The following is a 21,281-nucleotide window of genomic DNA, read 5'->3' on the forward strand; positions in this document are numbered from 1 at the left end:
ATGCATCAGAAAAGGTTTGATTTTCTTTTTTGCTGGTTTGTAAACTTAGATGTTTAGATTGCATGTATTGCAATTAGGTGCATATCTTATGGTATAGAGCACCATTTTGGGGAGGGCTAAACAACATCATTCTAGTCACTGCTATGAGATCCCTCGGAGATCTCTGGCTGGGGCAGAATGCTAAAGTCTGCAGGCATGCTTCATCCATATGCTTTTGGTCACTAGCATCGCAAACAATGGTTAAATTGGAGTGAACCAGTCATGGCATTGGACTGAATTTACCCACATCCAGCAAAGCTAAAAATGTTTGCTCAGATCTGGAAAAATCCATTTGCACCCTTCAGTTGGTTTACTCCCTCCCATCCTTACCATCTTCTCTCACAGAATCCCCTCTGGCCCATTCGTATTTTGCCTCGACATGCCACTGATTTTGATGCCCGAACACTAAGCTGGTCTGCACCCCCATAATGATGGCCCGACCAAGCAACAGGCCCCTTTGTAAAGCTTCTACACAAAGAAGGATCTGAGAGATTCTCGGTAACATACCCGGACGACAAAACACCCAAGAAGACAAATAAAAACCTTTAAATGTTCATGCTAAAGGTATTGGTACCGCGCACCGTCACCAACGGAATTGGTCCCCAGGTGCTCAGGTGGATCTGCAAACAAGAAGGTGGGTGGGTTTTTAGTCGGGTGGAGAGGGAGTAGGAAAGTGAGAGGGGGATGTTCTCTTGGCAGCTTCAGTTCGGTTTTCACTGTGTGCCGAGCTTGGGTGCGAATATCAGATCGATGTGAGACCCCGTGTGCTGTTGGTGTGGCTTATGTGTTGATTGTTGTTTCGATGTGGTGAAGCGCGTGCGGTTTGCTGTGCGAGAGGGTGGTTGTGTGAATTTTTGGGCGAGATAAGTATGCAGAAGTTTTAGCTTTTGGGTTAGTGGGTTATTTACGAGCCCCAGTTCCCTTCCTATCTATTCCTTGTCGGTGATCCATTATTGCCCGTGTTTACTTTGCAGGCCAAGATATTATTGACATATCATCCTTCCACTTCCATACTGATCTCTTCCTGCTCGTTCTGTGGTATAATTCTAGCTTTCTATCTTTCACTTGCCTGTGTTTACTTTGCAGGCCAAGATATTATTGGTTTTTGGATGAGATGGGTATGCAGAGGTTTGAGCTATTGGGTTAGTTGATTATTTACAGACCCGGTTCCATTCCTGTCTATTGCTTGTTGGTGATCCATTGCTGCCTGTGTTTACTTTGCAGGCCACGTTATTATTGACATATCATCCTTCCCCTTCGATACCTGATCTCTCCCTGCTCATTCTTTGGTATGATTCTAGCTTTCTATCTTTCAATTGCCTGTGTTTACTTTGTAAGCCAAGATATTTTGACATTTCATCCCTTCCATCCAGCTCTGTACCTGATCGTTCTTTGATATGATTCCAGCCTTCTTTCTTTCGATTGCTAAGATATGCCGTACATTGGTCTTCCCTTACTTGAGTGCATGGACAGTAGCTTAGGGAGACGGGGGGGGGAATCGGTATCCTCTCTCAGCTTTGTTTAGCTGTTTAAGTGCCACACAGGCATTCTTCCTAGTTATGGGGTAAAGAGCCAAGATTTGAGGAGTTTTCTGAATAGGAGGTGATATCTTGTCTTGCGTATGTTTTTTGGTAGATCGTTCCAGATTTTGGGGGTGAGGTGGGAAAAGGAGGATCCTCCGAATTTTCTTTTGTTGTAAGGTTTGGTTCCAGACGGATGTCGCTGCTGGATCTCAGTGGCCTTGTTGGGCGGTGTACGTTTAATTCTTCTCTTAGGAAGGCCTTAGCCGTGGATTGCTCTGTGCATTATGGACATTTATTTGAACTTGACTCGCAGTTTTATTGGCAGCCAGTGCAGCATTTTCAGTGCTGGTGTGAGGTGTTCTCTTCGAGGTAATTTGAGGAGCAGTCTAGTTGCCGAATTTTGTATGCGTTGGAGTTTTTTTAGGAGTTGTTCTGGCATGCCCAGATATAGGCTATTGGCGTAGTCTACTCTGGACATGACGAGAGCGATGACAGTGTTTTGTTAGCAAATGACAGGAATGCTAGGATTCCTTTTACTGCTCGCAGGAGAAAGAAGCATTTCTTGATTAGAGCGTTTACTTGTGGCTCTAGGGGGAGTTTGTTTTCCATCAAGACTGCCAGGTTTTTTACAATCGACGATGGAGCTGGGGATGGCCCTAGTTCTGTTCCATGGGGATGTAGTGGTTGTCTTCTCCGTTTTTTGTGAAGATCATTATTTCTGTTGTGCCTCTGTTGAGTATGAGGCAGGTTGAGTTCATCCAGTTGTAGATTTCAAAGAGGCAGTTCTCCAATGTGTTTTCTTCTCGTGCGTTTTGTATTTTCTAAACTATTTCTGTGTCGTCAGCATAGTTATAACAAGTGAGGCCGTTTCTTTTATTGATCCTGATTAGTTGAGACAGGTAGATGTTGAATAATAGTGGGGAGAAGGAAGATCCTTGTGATACTCCGCACAAGGACTCTCTTGGGCTGGATTTGAAAGGTTTGATCCATATGATTTCTGTTCTGTTAGTTAGGAAGGATTTGATCCATAGTAAGGCGCGATCAGTGATTCCAATTTCTTCCAATCTCATGATAAGGATGTTGTGGTTAACTGTGTCGAATGCCGCAGAGAGGTCCAGAAGTATCAGCGTGGTACTCTTGTCGGAGTCTGCGTTTGTCTTTAGATCATCCCAAAGTGAGAGAAGTGCTGTTTCCATTCCTCTCATCGATCTAAAGCCTACTTGTGCCTGGTCCAGAAGGCGATGCTCTTCTATGAAATCTTAGGTAGTTTTATATATGCATGTTTACAGCAGTTTAGGTGGGTAGGGTATGTTGGAGATAGGTCTGTAGTTGGAGAGGTCCTCCACGTGTCCTGCTGTGTCCTTGAGGAGCGGTTTGATGTATGCTGATTTTTGTTATTGTTATTGTTATTTTGCATTTATATAGCGCCTTATATACCATTGGTATGGTCTGAAGGCGCTGGTAGGTTGAACGCCCTTGGGAACCGAGGTTCGAGTCAGTAGAGAGGGTGAAGAGAGACAAAAGGTGCGTGTGCGCACAAAGTATGTGTGCAGCTGGTGCGGGGTTAATGTGGTAGCTGCTTCTTAGCGGTAGGTGTGGTGGTTGAGAGGTCAGGAGAATGTGTACGCTCCGGCAGAATTAATCCAGCTCGAGAGTGGCTGCGTTAGGCCTGAGGAGAAACGCCTGGCTGGGGGTGTTAAACCAGCGGTGGTTACTTAGAGTGATGGGGAGTGAGCGGGAGAATGTTGATATGAGAACAGTTATACCGAATGGTGTCATAGTATCCCTGTGTTCTATTTGAGTGATGGTGTAAAGAGGAGAGTAGGTGTGAGGTGTGGTATCGTATGTTCATTCGAATGTTCCCGCAAATCAATGCATATTATGTACGTTCCCCACACTCAGCTAATTCCCCACACTCAGCTAATTCTCTACACTCAACCATTCCGATATACTCGGCCATTCCTACACATTCGGCCATTCCCCACACTCAGCCATTCCCCACACTCAGCCATTCCCCACACTCAGCCATTTCCCCCACTCAGCCATTCCCCCCACTCAGCCATTCCCCCCACTCAGCCATTCCCCCCACTCAGCCATTCCCCCCACTCAGCCATTGCCCCCACTCAGCCATTGCCCCCCACTCAGCCATTGCCCCCCACTCAGCCATTGCCCCCCACTCAGCCATTGCCCCACACTCAGCCATTGCCCCACACTCAGCCATTGCCCCACACTCAGCCATTCCCCCACACTCAGCCATTCCCCACTCTCAGCCATTCCCCACACTCAGCCATTCCCCACACTCAGCCATTCCCCACACTCAGCCATTCCCCTTACTCAGCCATTCCCTACACTCGGCCATTCCCCACACTCAGCCATTCCCCACACCCAGCCATTCCCCACACCCAGCCATTCCCCACACCCAGCCATTCCCCACACTCAGCCATTCCCCACACTCAGCCATTCCCCACACTCAGCCATTCCCCACACTCAGCCATTCCCCACACTCAGCCATTCCCCACACTCAGCCATTCCCCACACTCAGCCATTCCCCACACTCAGCCATTCCCCATTCCTCACAACTCGGCCATTCCCTACACTCAGCCGTTCCCACACTCAGCCATTCTCCACACTCGGCCATTCCCACATTCAGCTATTCTCTCCTCTGCCCTCTCATCCTCCACATATTTCTGCCCTTCTTCATTCATCAGCTCTCGACACTCGTCCACTCTCGACATTCATCTGAGTCCACGTGCTCATGCGCTCTACAATCATTTGCTCTCTAGACTCATCCGCTCTCCAGTCACATGCGCTTTGCAGACTCCGTGCTCATGTGCTCTACAATCATTTGCTCTCTAGACTCATCCGCTCTCCAGACACATGCGCTTTGCAGACTCATCCGCTATCCAGACTCATCCGCTCTCCAGACTCATCCGCTCTCCAGATCCATCCGCTCTCCAGACCCGTCCGCTCTCCAGACCCATCCGCTCTCCAGACCCATCCGCTACTCACATTCATACACTCCCCACACTCATATGTTCCATACATTCATACGCTCCCCACACTCAGTCTCTCCCCCCATTCGGTTGTTCCCCACATTTCTCCGCTCTATATGTGCCTCTGTTCTCAGCGCTCTTCCGTTCTGCATGATCTTGCGCTCTGCACATTCTCCAGGCTCATTTGCTAACAGCATTTATCCTCACATTCATCCATACTCATCTATACTCATCCATACTCATTTGTTCTTTCTACTCATCCGGTCGTGCCCTCTATGCTCATCCGCTCTCCTTGTTCATCCGCTCTCCACGTTCTCTTCTTTCCATTATTCAGTGATTCTTTTTCTATTTAATCATTTCCCTGTTTAGATCTAGTTTATTCGTTTTAGTTCTGTTTGTCAATGTAGGTTACAATCTGGATCGGTTATTTTATTTATTTATTTTAATTTTTTTTTTTTTTTTTTTTTTTGGGATGATGGTGGTTAGGGGCTGGTTGGTTTTAGGGAAAGAGCCAGGTTTTCAGTAGTTTGCGGAAGGCCGTTAAGTCCTGAGTTCGGCGGATGTGGGGTGGGAGCGAGTTCCACAGGGTTGGGGCCAGGGCTGAGAATGATGCTCCGCCTAACCTGACTGAGTTTGTTTTAGGAATTACTAGGAGGCCGGCTGAGCTTGATCTAAGGGTGCGGGTAGGGTGATAAGGTATTAGCTTTTTTTGAAGATAATGGGGTCCAGCTTTATATAGAGCTCGGTGGGTGAGGCATAGGGTTTTGAAAGCTACCCTACGGGCTACTGGAAGCCAGTGCAGTGTCTTAAGGGCAGGGGATACGTGGTCCCTTGGACCGAGCGCGAGAAGCACTTTGGCTGCTGCGTTTTGTGCTCTTTGTAGTTTATTCAGTTGGTAGGCATGAATTCCGAGGTACAGGGGGTTACCATAGTCTAGTCGGGATATGACGATTGATTGGACCGCGGAGACTCTGTTAGGGAATGAGAGATATGGAAAGATGCGCCTAAGGTTTTTGAGGTGGTAGTGGCAGGACTTAGAGACATTGTTGACTTGGCGCGAGAGTGTTAGGTCGGAGTCTAGGGTGCACCCAAGATTTTCAAATTTTCTCAGAGAGGCTATTGGGCGCAGCTTCAAATGTAATTGGGCACACTTCTAAATTCAACTTTTCTCAGAGACGCTATTGGGTGCAACTTCTAAATGCAATTGGGCACACTTCTAGATGCAATTGGGCACACTTCTAGATGCAACTTGCTCAGAGAGGCTATTGGGCGCAACTTCAAAATGCAATTGGGCACACTTCTAGATGCAACTTTTCTTAGAAAGGTTATTGGGTACACTTCTAAATGCAATTGGGTACACTTCTAGATTCAACTTTTCTCAGAGAGGCTATTGGGTGCAACTTCTAAATGCAATTGGGTACACTTCTAGATGCAATTGGGTACACTTCTGAATTCAACTTTTCTCAGAGAGGCTATTGGGCGCAACTTCAGAATGCAACTGGGTGCACTTCTAAATTCAACTTTTCTCAGAGAGGCTATTGGGCGCAACTTCAAAATGCAATTGGGCACACTTCTAGATGCAACTTTCTCAGAGAGGCTATTGGACGCAACTTCAGAATGCAATTGGGCGCACTTCTAGATTCAACTAACTTTCTCAGAGAGGCTTGGTTATTGGGCGCAGCTTCTAAATGCAATTGGGTACACTTCTAAATGCAATTGGGTACACTTCTAGATTCAACTTTTCTCAGAGAGGCTATTGGGCGAAACTTCAGAATGCAATTGGGCACACTTCTAAATGCAATTGGGTACACTTCTAGATGCAATTGGGTACACTTCTAGATTCAACTTTTCTCAGAGAGGCTATTGGGTGCAACTTCTAAATGCAATTGGGTACACTTCTAGATGCAATTGGGTACACTTCTAAATTCAACTTTTCTCAGAGAGGCTATTGGGCGCAACTTCAAAGTGCAATAGGGCACACTTCTAGATGCAATTGGGTACACTTCTAGAAGCAGTTGGGTACACTTCTGAATTCAACTTTTCTCCGGAAGGAATTTACATTGTTGATGCTGCGTTAGAAGAGTGGTAGGGTAGTATGGCCTGAAGTAGTTGCTTCTGGCCCTGCCCTTGCCACACTTGTTGTTGGCTTCTTGCTTCTCCTGCGGATACCCGCAGATACGATCTGGAGTCGTCCCTGAAGAAGTCGTCCTTTGCCTCAGGTCCTTAGCCACAGGGGCTGCACAGGCAGAGGGCTGCCCTGAGAAGTGCAGTAATGGCCTGAGAAAGGATGATGGTGGGCGGGTTGGGAGGCGGGCTGCAGGGAACCAGGAAGCGGGGATCGAACGCGGGCTGCGGGAAGGATGCGGGCCGAGGAAGGAGGGATGGAATCAGATGGAGAGCAGTCTGGGTGCACACAAATGGCAGACAAAGCTAACACATTGGGAAGCACTCACCAGATGGAAATCAGGTGGAAATGAGGCAGTGGAGAGGCCGCAAGTCGGTACAGTCAACACACAAAGCCGGATGGCCAATCAGAGGATGGTGGGCGGGTCGGGAGGCGGGCTGCAGGGAACCAGGAAGCGGGGATCGGACGCGGGCCGAGGAAGGAGGGATGGAATCAGAGGGAGAGCAGTCTGGGCGCACACAAATGGCAGACAAAGCTAACACATTGGGAAGCATTCACCAGATGGAAATCAGGTGGAAATGAGGCACTGGAGAGGCCGCAAGTCGGTACAGTCAACACACAAGGCCGGATGGCCAATCAGAGGATGGTGGGCGGATCGGGAGGCGGGCTGCAGGGAACCAGGAAGCGGGGATCAAACGAGGGCTGCGGGAAGGACGTGGGCCGAGGAAGGAGGGATGGAACCAGAGGGAGAGCAGTCTGGGCGCACACAAATGGCAGACAAAGCTAACACATTGGGAAGCACTCACCAGATGAAAATCAGGTGGAAATGAGGCACTGGAGAGGCCGCAGGTCGGTACAGTCAACACACAAGGTCGGATGGCCAATCAGAGGATGGTGGGCGGGGCGGGCTGCAGGGAACCAGGAAGCGGGGATCGAACGCGGGCTGCGGGAAGGACGCGGGTCGAGGAAGGAGGGATGGAATCAGAGGGAGAGCAGTCTGGGCGCACATAAATGGCAGACAAAGCTAACACATTGGGAAGCACTCACCAGATGGAAATCAGGTGGAAATGAGGCACTGGAGAGGCTGCAAGTCGGTACAGTCAACACACAAGGCCGGATGGCCAATCAGAGGATGGTGGGGGGGTCGGGAGGCGGACTGCAGGGAACCAGGAAGCGGGGATCGAACGCGGGCTGCGGGAAGGACGCGGGCCGAGGAAGGAGGGATGGAATCAGAGGGAGAGCAGTCTGGTGGCACACAAATGGCAGACAAAGCTAACACATTGGGAAGCACTCACCAGATGGAAATCAGGTGGAAATGAGGCACTAGAGAGGCCGCAAGTCGGTACAGTCAACACACAAGGCCGGATGGCCAATCAGGATGGTGGGCGGATCGGGAGGCGGGCTGCAGGGAACCAGGAAGCGGGGATCGAACGCGGGCTGCGGGAAGGACGCGGGCCGAGGAAGGAGAGATGGAACCAGAGGGAGAGCAGTCTTGGCGCACACAAATGGCAGACAAAGCTAACACATTGGGAAGCACTCACCAGATGGAAATCAGGTGGAAATGAGGCAGTGGAGAGGCCGCAAGTCGGTACAGTCAACACACAAGGCCGGATGGCCAATCAGAGGATGGTGGGCGGGTCGGGAGGCGGGCTGCAGGGAACCAGGAAGCGGAGATCGGACGCGGGCCGAGGAAGGAGGGATGGAATCAGAGGGAGAGCAGTCTGGGCGCACACAAATGGCAGACAAAGCTAACACATTAGGAAGTACTCACCAGATGGAAATCAGGTGGAAATGAGGCACTGGAGAGGCCGCAAGTCGGTACAGTCAACACACAAGGCCGGAATGGCCAATCAGAGGATGGTGGGCGGGTCGGGAGGCGGGCTGCAGGGAACCTGGAAGCGGGGATCGGACGCGGGCCGAGGAAGGAGGGATGGAATCTGAGGGAGAGCAGTCTGGTGGCACACAAATGGCAGACAAAGCTAACACATTGGGAAGCATTCACCAGATGGAAATCAGGTGGAAATGAGGCACTAGATAGGCTGCAAGTCGGTACAGTCAACACACAAGGCTGGATGGCCAATCAGAGGATGGTGGGCGGATCGGGAGGCGGGCTGCAGGGAACCAGGAATCGGGGATCGAACGCAGGCTGCGGGAAGGACGCGGGCCGAGGAAGGAGGGATGGAACCAGAGGGAGAGCGTTCTGGGCGTACAAAAATGGAAGACAAAGCTAACACATTGGGAAGCACTGTCCAGATGGAAATCAGGTGGAAATGAGGCAGTGGAGAGGCCGCAAGTCGGTACAGTCAGCACACAAGGCCGGATGGCCAATCAGAGGATGGTGGGCGGGTCGGGAGGCGGGCTGCAGGGAACCAAGAAGCGGGGATCGGACGCGGGCCGAGGAAGGAGGGATGGAATCAGAGGGAGAGCAGTCTGGGCGCACACAAATGGCAGACAAAGCTAACACATTGGGAAGCACTCACCAGATGGAAATCAGGTGGAAATGAGGCACTAGAGAGGCCGCAAGTTGGTACCTGTCAACACACAAGGCCGGATGGCCAATCAGAGGATGGTGGGCGGATCGGGAGGCGGGCTGCAGGGAACCAGGAAGCGGGGATCGAACGCGGGCTGCGGGAAGGACGCGGGCCGAGAAAGGAGAGATGGAACCAGAGGGAGAGCAGTCTTGGCGCACACAAATGGCAGACAAAGCTAACACATTGGGACGCACTCACCAGATGGAAATCAGGTGGAAATGAGGCAGTGGAGAGGCCGCAAGTCGGTACAGTCAACACACAAGGCCGGATGGCCAATCAGAGGATGGTGGGCGGGTCGGGAGGCGGGCTGCAGGGAACCAGGAAGCGGAGATCGGACGCGGGCCGAGGAAGGAGGGATGGAATCAGAGGGAGAGCAGTTTGGGCGCACACAAATGGCAGACAAAGCTAACACATTGGGAAGCACTCACCAGATGGAAATTAGGTGGAAATGAGGCACTGGAGAGGCAGCAAGTCAGTACAGTCAACACACAAGGCCGGATGGCCAATCAGAGGATGGTGGGAGGGTCGGGAGGCGGGCTGCAGGGAACCAGGAAGCGGGGATCGAACGCGGGCTGCGGGAAGGACGCGGGTCGAGGAAGGAGGGATGGAATCAGAGGGAGAGCAGTCTGGGCGCACATTGGGAAGCACTCACCAGATGGAAATCAGGTGGAAATGAGGCACTGGAGAGGCTGCAAGTCGGTACAGTCAACACACAAGGCTGGATGGCCAATCAGAGGATGGTGGGCGGGTCGGGAGGCGAGCTGCAGGGAACCAGGAAGCGGGGATCAGACGCAGGCCGAGGAAGGAGGGATGGAATCAGAGGGAGAGCAGTCTGGTGGCACACAAATGGCAGACAAAGCTAACACATTGGGAAGCACTCACCAGATGGAAATCAGGTGGAAATGAGGCACTGGAGAGGCTGCAAGTCGGTACAGTCAACACACAAGGCTGGATGGCCAATCAGAGGATGGTGGGCGGGTCGGGAGGCGAGCTGCAGGGAACCAGGAAGCGGGGATCAGACGCAGGCCGAGGAAGGAGGGGTGGAATCAGAGGGAGAGCAGTCTGGTGGCACACAAATGGCAGACAAAGCTAACACATTGGGAAGCACTCACCAGATGGAAATCAGGTGGAAATGAGGCACTAGATAGGCTGCAAGTCGGTACAGTCAACACACAAGGCCGGATGGCCAATCAGAGGATGGTGGGCGGATCGGGAGGCGGGCTGCAGGGAACCAGGAATCGGGGATCGAACGCAGGCTGCGGGAAGGACGCGGGCCGAGGAAGGAGGGATGGAACCAGAGGGAGAGAGTTCTGGGCGTACAAAAATGGAAGACAAAGCTAACACATTGGGAAGCACTGTCCAGATGGAAATCAGGTGGAAATGAGGCACCGGAGAGGCCGCAAGTCGGTACAGTCAGCACACAAGGCCGGATGGCCAATTAGAGGATGGTGGGCGGGTCGGGAGGCGGGCTGCAGGGAACCAAGAAGCGGGGATCGGACGCGGGCCGAGGAAGGAGGGATGGAATCAGAGGGAGAGCAGTCTGGGCGCACAAAATGGCAGACAAAGCTAACACATTGGGAAGCACTCACCAGATGGAAATCAGGTGGAAATGAGGCACTAGAGAGGCCGCAAGTTGGTACAGTCAACACACAAGGCCGGATGGCCAATCAGAGGATGGTGGGCGGATCGGGAGGCGGGCTGCAGGGAACCAGGAAGCGGGGATCGAACGCGGGCTGAGGGAAGGACGCGGGCCGAGAAAGGAGAGATGGAACCAGAGGGAGAGCAGTCTTGGCGCACATAAATGGCAGACAAAGCTAACACATTGGGAAGCACTCACCAGATGGAAATCAGGTGGAAATGAGGCAGTGGAGAGGCCGCAAGTCGGTACAGTCAACCACAAGGCCAGATGGCCAATCAGAGGATGGTGGGCGGGTCGGGAGGCGGGCTGCAGGGAACCAGGAAGCGGAGATCGGACGCGGGGCGAGGAAGGAGGGATGGAATCAGAGGGAGAGCAGTTTGGGCGCACACAAATGGCAGACAAAGCTAACACATTGGGAAGCACTCACCAGATGGAAATCAGGTGGAAATGAGGCACTGGAGAGGCCGCAAGTTGGTACAGTCAACACACAAGGCCGGATGGCAGATCAGAGGATGGTGGGAGGGTCGGGAGGCGGGCTGCAGGGAACCAGGAAGCGGGGAACGAACGCGGGCTGCGGGAAGGACGCGGGTCGAGGAAGCAGGGATGGAATCAGAGGGAGAGCAGTCTGGGCGCACATTGGGAAGCACTCACCAGATGGAAATCAGGTGGAAATGAGGCACTGTAGAGGCCGCAAGTCGGTACAGTCAACACACAAGGCCGGATGGCCAATCAGAGGATGGTGGGCGGATCGGGAGGCGGGCTGCAGGGAACCAGGAAGCGGAGATCGAACGCGGGCTGCAGGAAGGACGCGGGCCGAGGAAGGAGGGATGGAACCAGAGGGAGAGCAGTCTGGGCGCACACAAATGGCAGACAAAGCTAACACATTGGGAAGCACTCACCAGATGGAAATCAGGTGGAAATGAGGCACTGGAGAGGCCGCAAGTCGGTACAGTCAACACACAAGGCCGGATGGCCAATCAGAGGATGGTGGGCGGGTCGGGAGGCGGGCTGCAGGGAACCAGGAAACGGGGATCGAACGCGGGCTGCGGGAAGGATGCGGGCCGAGGAAGGAGGGATGGAATCAGAGGGAGAGCAGTCTGGGCGCACACAAATGGCAGACAAAGCTAACACATTAGGAAGCACTCACCAGATGGAAATCAGGTGGAAATGAGGCACTGGAGAGTCCGCAAGTCGGTACAGTCAACACAAAAGGCCGGATGGCCAATCAGAGGATGGTGGGCGGGTCGGGAGGCGGGCTACAGGGAACCGGGAAGCGGGGATCGGACGCGGGCCGAGGAAGGAGGGATGGAATCAGAGGGAGAGCAGTCTGGGCGCACACAAATGGTAGACAAAGCTAACACATTGGGAAGCACTCACCAGATGGAAATCAGGTGGAAATGAGGCACTAGAGAGGCCGCAAGTCGGTACAGTCAACACACAAGGCCGGAATGGCCAATCAGAGGATGGTGGGCGGGTCGGGAGGCGGGCTGCAGGGAACCTGGAAGCGGGGATCGGACGCGGGCCGAGGAAGGAGGGATGGAATCTGAGGGAGAGCAGTCTGGTGGCACACAAATGGCAGACAAAGCTAACACATTGGGAAGCACTCACCAGATGGAAATCAGGTGGAAATGAGGCACTAGAGAGGCCGCAAGTCGGTACAGTCAACACACAAGGCCGGATGGCCAATCAGGATGGTGGGCGGATCGGGAGGCGGGCTGCAGGGAACCAGGAAGCGGGGATCGAACGCGGGCTGCGGGAAGGACGCGGGCCGAGGAAGGAGAGATGGAACCAGAGGGAGAGCAGTCTTGGCGCACACAAATGGCAGACAACGCTAACATATTGGGAAGCACTCACCAGATGGAAATCAGGTGGAAATGAGGCAGTGGAGAGGCCGCAAGTCGGTACAGTCAACACACAAGGCCGGATGGCCAATCAGAGGATGGTGGGCGGGTCGGGAGGCGGGCTGCAGGGAACCAGGAAGCGGAGATCGGACGCGGGCCGAGGAAGGAGGGATGGAATCAGAGGGAGAGCAGTCTGGGCGCACACAAATGGCAGACAAAGCTAACACATTAGGAAGTACTCACCAGATGGAAATCAGGTGGAAATGAGGCACTGGAGAGGCCGCAAGTCGGTACAGTCAACACACAAGGCCGGAATGGCCAATCAGAGGATGGTGGGCGGGTCGGGAGGCGGGCTGCAGGGAACCTGGAAGCGGGGATCGGACGCGGGCCGAGGAAGGAGGGATGGAATCTGAGGGAGAGCAGTCTGGTGGCACACAAATGGCAGACAAAGCTAACACATTGGGAAGCATTCACCAGATGGAAATCAGGTGGAAATGAGGCACTAGATAGGCTGCAAGTCGGTACAGTCAACACACAAGGCTGGATGGCCAATCAGAGGATGGTGGGCGGATCGGGAGGCGGGCTGCAGGGAACCAGGAATCGGGGATCGAACGCAGGCTGCGGGAAGGACGCGGGCCGAGGAAGGAGGGATGGAACCAGAGGGAGAGCGTTCTGGGCGTACAAAAATGGAAGACAAAGCTAACACATTGGGAAGCACTGTCCAGATGGAAATCAGGTGGAAATGAGGCAGTGGAGAGGCCGCAAGTCGGTACAGTCAGCACACAAGGCCGGATGGCCAATCAGAGGATGGTGGGCGGGTCGGGAGGCGGGCTGCAGGGAACCAAGAAGCGGGGATCGGACGCGGGCCGAGGAAGGAGGGATGGAATCAGAGGGAGAGCAGTCTGGGCGCACACAAATGGCAGACAAAGCTAACACATTGGGAAGCACTCACCAGATGGAAATCAGGTGGAAATGAGGCACTAGAGAGGCCGCAAGTTGGTACCTGTCAACACACAAGGCCGGATGGCCAATCAGAGGATGGTGGGCGGATCGGGAGGCGGGCTGCAGGGAACCAGGAAGCGGGGATCGAACGCGGGCTGCGGGAAGGACGCGGGCCGAGAAAGGAGAGATGGAACCAGAGGGAGAGCAGTCTTGGCGCACACAAACGGCAGACAAAGCTAACACAATGGGACGCACTCACCAGATGGAAATCAGGTGGAAATGAGGCAGTGGAGAGGCCGCAAGTCGGTACAGTCAACACACAAGGCCGGATGGCCAATCAGAGGATGGTGGGCGGGTCGGGAGGCGGGCTGCAGGGAACCAGGAAGCGGAGATCGGACGCGGGCCGAGGAAGGAGGGATGGAATCAGAGGGAGAGCAGTTTGGGCGCACACAAATGGCAGACAAAGCTAACACATTGGGAATCACTCACCAGATGGAAATTAGGTGGAAATGAGGCACTGGAGAGGCAGCAAGTCAGTACAGTCAACACACAAGGCCGGATGGCCAATCAGAGGATGGTGGGAGGGTCGGGAGGCGGGCTGCAGGGAACCAGGAAGCGGGGATCGAACGCGGGCTGCGGGAAGGACGCGGGTCGAGGAAGGAGGGATGGAATCAGAGGGAGAGCAGTCTGGGCGCACATTGGGAAGCACTCACCAGATGGAAATCAGGTGGAAATGAGGCACTGGAGAGGCTGCAAGTCGGTACAGTCAACACACAAGGCTGGATGGCCAATCAGAGGATGGTGGGCGGGTCGGGAGGCGAGCTGCAGGGAACCAGGAAGCGGGGATCAGACGCAGGCCGAGGAAGGAGGGATGGAATCAGAGGGAGAGCAGTCTGGTGGCACACAAATGGCAGACAAAGCTAACACATTGGGAAGCACTCACCAGATGGAAATCAGGTGGAAATGAGGCACTGGAGAGGCTGCAAGTCGGTACAGTCAACACACAAGGCTGGATGGACAATCAGAGGATGGTGGGCGGGTCGGGAGGCGAGCTGCAGGGAACCAGGAAGCGGGGATCAGACGCAGGCCGAGGAAGGAGGGGTGGAATCAGAGGGAGAGCAGTCTGGTGGCACACAAATGGCAGACAAAGCTAACACATTGGGAAGCACTCACCAGATGGAAATCAGGTGGAAATGAGGCACTAGATAGGCTGCAAGTCGGTACAGTCAACACACAAGGCCGGATGGCCAATCAGAGGATGGTGGGCGGATCGGGAGGCGGGCTGCAGGGAACCAGGAATCGGGGATCGAACGCAGGCTGCGGGAAGGACGCGGGCCGAGGAAGGAGGGATGGAACCAGAGGGAGAGCGTTCTGGGCGTACAAAAATGGAAGACAAAGCTAACACATTGGGAAGCACTGTCCAGATGGAAATCAGGTGGAAATGAGGCACCGGAGAGGCCGCAAGTCGGTACAGTCAGCACACAAGGCCGGATGGCCAATTAGAGGATGGTGGGCGGGTCGGGAGGCGGGCTGCAGGGAACCAAGAAGCGGGGATCGGACGCGGGCCGAGGAAGGAGGGATGGAATCAGAGGGAGAGCAGTCTGGGCGCACAAAATGGCAGACAAAGCTAACACATTGGGAAGCACTCACCAGATGGAAATCAGGTGGAAATGAGGCACTAGAGAGGCCGCAAGTTGGTACAGTCAACACACAAGGCCGGATGGCCAATCAGAGGATGGTGGGCGGATCGGGAGGCGGGCTGCAGGGAACCAGGAAGCGGGGATCAGACGCAGGCCGAGGAAGGAGGGATGGAATCAGAGGGAGAGCAGTCTGGTGGCACACAAATGGCAGACAAAGCTAACACATTGGGAAGCACTCACCAGATGGAAATCAGGTGGAAATGAGGCACTGGAGAGGCTGCAAGTCGGTACAGTCAACACACAAGGCTGGATGGACAATCAGAGGATGGTGGGCGGGTCGGGAGGCGAGCTGCAGGGAACCAGGAAGCGGGGATCAGACGCAGGCCGAGGAAGGAGGGTTGGAATCAGAGGGAGAGCAGTCTGGTGGCACACAAATGGCAGACAAAGCTAACACATTGGGAAGCACTCACCAGATGGAAATCAGGTGGAAATGAGGCACTAGATAGGCTGCAAGTCGGTACAGTCAACACACAAGGCCAGATGGCCAATCAGAGGATGGTGGGCGGATCGGGAGGCGGGCTGCAGGGAACCAGGAATCGGGGATCGAACGCAGGCTGCGGGAAGGACGCGGGCCGAGGAAGGAGGGATGGAACCAGAGGGAGAGCGTTCTGGGCGTACAAAAATGGAAGACAAAGCTAACACATTGGGAAGCACTGTCCAGATGGAAATCAGGTGGAAATGAGGCACCGGAGAGGCCGCAAGTCGGTACAGTCAGCACACAAGGCCGGATGGCCAATTAGAGGATGGTGGGCGGGTCGGGAGGCGGGCTGCAGGGAACCAAGAAGCGGGGATCGGACGCGGGCCGAGGAAGGAGGGATGGAATCAGAGGGAGAGCAGTCTGGGCGCACAAAATGGCAGACAAAGCTAACACATTGGGAAGCACTCACCAGATGGAAATCAGGTGGAAATGAGGCACTAGAGAGGCCGCAAGTTGGTACAGTCAACACACAAGGCCGGATGGCCAATCAGAGGATGGTGGGCGGATCGGGAGGCGGGCTGCAGGGAACCAGGAAGCGGGGATCAAACGCGGGCCGAGAAAGGAGAGATGGAACCAGAGGGAGAGCAGTCTTGGCGCACACAAATGGCAGACAAAGCTAACACATTGGGAAGCACTCACCAGATGGAAATCAGGTGGAAATGAGGCAGTGGAGAGGCCGCAAGTCGGTACAGTCAACCACAAGGCCGGATGGCCAATCAGAGGATGGTGGGCGGGTCGGGAGGCGGGCTGCAGGGAACCAGGAAGCGGAGATCGGACGCGGGCCGAGGAAGGAGGGATGGAATCAGAGGGAGAGCAGTTTGGGCGCACACAAATGGCAGACAAAGCTAACACATTGGGAAGCACTCACCAGATGGAAATTAGGTGGAAATGAGGCACTGGAGAGGCAGCAAGTCAGTACAGTCAACACACAAGGCCGGATGGCCAATCAGAGGATGGTGGGAGGGTCGGGAGGCGGGCTGCAGGGAACCAGGAAGCGGGGATCGAACGCGGGCTGCGGGAAGGACGCGGGTCGAGGAAGGAGGGATGGAATCAGAGGGAGAGCAGTCTGGGCGCACATTGGGAAGCACTCACCAGATGGAAATCAGGTGGAAATGAGGCACTGGAGAGGCTGCAAGTCGGTACAGTCAACACACAAGGCTGGATGGCCAATCAGAGGATGGTGGGCGGGTCGGGAGGCGAGCTGCAGGGAACCAGGAAGCGGGGATCAGACGCAGGCCGAGGAAGGAGGGATGGAATCAGAGGGAGAGCAGTCTGGTGGCACACAAATGGCAGACAAAGCTAACACATTGGGAAGCACTGTCCAGATGGAAACCAGGTGGAAATGAGGCACCGGAGAGGCCGCAAGTCGGTACAGTCAGCACACAAGGCCGGATGGCCAATTAGAGGATGGTGGGTGTTAGGGAGAATTCTCTGGTTAGGCTGAATTTCCCTACCTAGTGAGTCCCCCAGCAGCTTTGCTGGATTTCTGGGGTTTAATTTTTTTCTCCTGCCAAGAGTGAGACTCTTTTACCCTCACTCTTGGACATGTTGAAGTGTGTTTTCTTGGTTAAACCTTGTGTTGAATGGGCTATGGGGTCTTTTACTCCATAGGGCCTCATGTATTTTTGTGATGTGGGTCACACAGCACCCTCTGTGCCGTGACCCAGGGGTGTCCTAGGGACTCCCCAACATAGACTCCATACCCTGGGACTGACTACTGTCTCCCAGGGCATGTAAAGTCACCAAAGACTTTGCTAGTCTTGAATCCTGAACAGAACCAGTACAAACCATCATATTGTGGACGTACTGGCTGGGGCAATTCGATTGCCCCAGGGTCTGTTAGTCGAGGGGGCACGTCTCCGTCCCCCCTGATCGAGTTTTGGCTGGTGGCAGTGGAAACTACTTTTTATATTCGACCGCGAATATTTCCCTATGGGATTTCCCATTGTTTTAGGCTAACACATTTAATTATTTATTTACGGTAGCCTTAAACATACCGCCGGTTTATATATTTATTTTTATAACTCCGGTTGGGACTTTTTGCCAAAACTTGATTCTAAAATGGCGTTGGTGTTCGCCTCTGTAACTCTGACCCAAAGTGGAGCCCTTTGTTCCACTTTTGGCGGGCTTCTCCACAGAAGCCCTCCAAAGTGGTGCCACTCTGTCTGGGGTACTTAGGAGGGGTGGAGGGGGATTTAGGCACCCTGGACTGAGTTACCTTGGTAACTCAAGTCGCACTCCGTCCTGATTGGCCCAAGTGGTGAGCCGCCCGGCTCACCACTTAGCATGTTTGAGTGACAGCTAGGCTGGGTGAATGGGGGTTTGCTGCATAAAAGCAGGGCTTTGGGGACTGGGATTTCAGAAGTCGCCACAGGACCAAGAATCCGACGAGGGAAGAGCTGAGCCGACCTGCTTCGACGACACCACCCGGTGGAGCCCTGCTGAACCGTCTCACCACTTTTTCCCGACGACCGAGGAGAACTCTTAACGGAGTGGCTCCTTCCCTTGACTGGTGGGGACAACCAGTTTTCGCCTTCTTTCCGTCCTTTTGAGGTATCTCGTGGCCGCCTTGCCTGTGCCAAGCACCCCGGCATCCGGAATACCACACTTTACCCCCATACCGCGAAAGTCGGTACCAACCCTTTAACCGGAGGACTCCGCGGCTGGTTTCTTCCCGGGCAGTGCTACGACCTTTCTCTTCTGCTCTTCAGCGAGATATTCTTCTCCCCTGACCGACGTCGAGCCTTGCTGTCGCTGCCTGGAACAACTGCCCCCGCTGGAGGATCCTTTCCGCTTAAGGTACTGTGTTCCGCCTGGCTTCCCTTGCTACCGACTGTACGGGGTAGATTTAGTCCCCGGCTTTCGAACCTGGGAGTGCCTGGGACACTTTGGCTAAACTTTCTGAGCCACTCTAAACTCTTTTTGACTCTTTGCAAGACTTTGAATCTCTAACTAACAGTGTGATCTTGGGCACATTTTCGCTCCGGCTACTCTAAGAGTGGGCCCTGCCTAGTGACTTTTGCTCACCTGTGACTTTATTCTTCTTTAAGCCTATTGCAAGTGTTCTGGACCTTAGAGTGGTGTGTCTAACCTATTTCTGCTTTTTCTCTCCCTTTCTTGGAAACTACTAGAGTGTCATCTAACGTTAAGCACTCACCTCTGTTTTAATTAAGTGGTGTTAACCTAGAGTTGTCTAGATAGGAGAAAGGATTGAATTTACTTTCAGTATAACTGTGTTGAAGTGCTTTTACTATATTTTTGCTAGAGTGTTTTTAACTTATGTGTATTTTAAATAAATAACTATATACTTTTGAAACCAAGCTCTGGTCAGTGTTTGCTTGTGCTATTGTGTTTTGGTACATATTGTGTATACTTTACATACTGCCTAACTCTTCTTGAGAGAAGTCTGACTGCTCAGCCACAGCTACCAGGTAAATCTGGGTGGTACAGACTGCTACCAAAGGGGTTTACTGCTCTACCTGTAGTCTTAAATCTTTTGCAGTGTTCCCCAAGGGAACTGCACAGGTTTCTGCCTAACACTGGTGTACAGCGGTGGGATTTGTATTGAGTATACATTTTATTGTGCTTTAGATACCTTAGTGCAACTAACCACAAAGCTTAGCACTGAAAAAGTAAAACCTCTAACATGTCAGTTATAGAAAGCTATAGTCAAGAGTCCCTTGCAGCCAAAACTGCTGATTGTTTAAGAGTGCTCTGTAAACATAAGGATCTCCTGACTAAGGGCAAGAAAATGGAGCTGATTGAAAGATTGTTAGCTAACCAAAGTCTGGGTGATGGTTCAGAGGAGCCTACCACTCCAGCAACTGTAGATGACAGTATTGAAGTTAACATGGAGCAAAATGTTGATGTTTCTGAGGAAGAGTCAGAAGAGGAGGGTGAGGCTGTTGTAACTGTCCCCCCTAGGCCTCTGCCTGCTCTACCTGCTGTGCCTACTGGACCTTTACCAGGTCCCACATTTAGTCCTCAGTACTTTGAACTGGAGAAAATGAAGCTAGAATTGGAGTATAAGAAACTTAATGCTCAAACTGACAAAGAACTAAGGCTAAGGGAAATGGAGCTCAAGTATGACTTAGAAATGAAGAAATTATCTGTTGAGAATGTTTCTCTCTCTGGCTCCTCTAGAAGTTCCAGTCCTAAAAGACCCCGGATGCCTAAAGAATTGGTTGGTATGTATGAGCCTAAGTTGGATGTGTTGGATTGGTTGTCTCTGTTTGAATATAATCATGGGCTCCAGAACATCACAGGAAATGACTTACTCACCTGGTTGTTCTCTAGGCTTCCCCCTGTTGCAACTGATGTGGTAATGGAGATGGGGGAGGAGGATAGGAAGGACTATGAATGTGTGAAACTAGCTTTGATAGCTAGGTTTGGGAAGACCCCTTCCCAGTATCTTAAGAGGTTTAGGAGCCTCAAAAAGCATGATGGTACCCCTTGGGCTACCTGGGTGAGTGAATGTTTGAAAAACTTAGAGGGATGGATTAAGGGTTACAAGGTGAACACTTATGAAGGTATGAAGAATTTGTTTATGTTGGAGACTATTTATGATGCCTGCTCTCCTGAGCTCAGACAACACTTGGCTGATTCCAGGGAATTAGATTCCCGGAAACTAGCTAAGGCTGCTGACTTGTGGGTTGCCAACAGGGCCACTCACAAGGATTCTGGGGTAACTCAGAAGAAGGATGGGGAGAAACAGCCTAAAAAAGACTCCAAAGAGAATTCTAATAATTCCTATCCCAAAGAGGGCCCCAAACCACAAAATAACCAGGGTAAGCCCCATGGGAAACCTAGTCAGGCTACTGTACCTTCTGGCCACAAGCCAGAAGGAGGTCAGAACAAGCCACCCTTCCAGAGAGCATTTGGACAATGCTATGTCTGTCAGGGTACTGACCATATCAAAGGAGATCCCAAGTGCAAGGGTAAACCTGCAGGGATCAGCACAGTCTCCTTAGCCTTCACTCCTGAGGATGAAGTACAGATGGCTAGTGCCCACTTTGAACTCTTTGCTGAAGAACCCTTGGGTCTTCAAGCAACTGTAAACTTAGAGCCTATGGGTCTGGTTAGTCCCCAGAATAGGGTTGTGTATAACTCCCTACCTGTTAACTCTAAGGTGTATTATGTGGACAGTGTTCTTGTCAATGGCCAGGATACTCCTGCCAGGAGAGACACTGGGGCCAGCAGAACAGTAGTGGATGAAAGCTTCTTTCAACCTGAGGATGTGGCCAAAGCACCCAAAGGTCCCACTAAAATGTCTGGAGGCCCTGTCCAAATGGTTCCTATTCTACCAGCCCTCATTCAGTGTAACAACATGACAGTGAGGATCCCTGTCAGTGTTCAGACTGAGGTACCTGGGAAGGTCCTGTTGGGGAATGACCTAAGAACTCTAGGAGTAGTGTCACATACCCCCAGGCCTCCCAGTATGGAGAAGCAGAACTTAACCAAATTGGCTAGA

This window comes from Ambystoma mexicanum, chromosome 11 (assembly GCF_040938575.1).
Source record: "Ambystoma mexicanum isolate Mex_15411 chromosome 11, UKY_AmexF1_1, whole genome shotgun sequence".
Lineage (NCBI taxonomy): Eukaryota > Metazoa > Chordata > Amphibia > Caudata > Ambystomatidae > Ambystoma > Ambystoma mexicanum.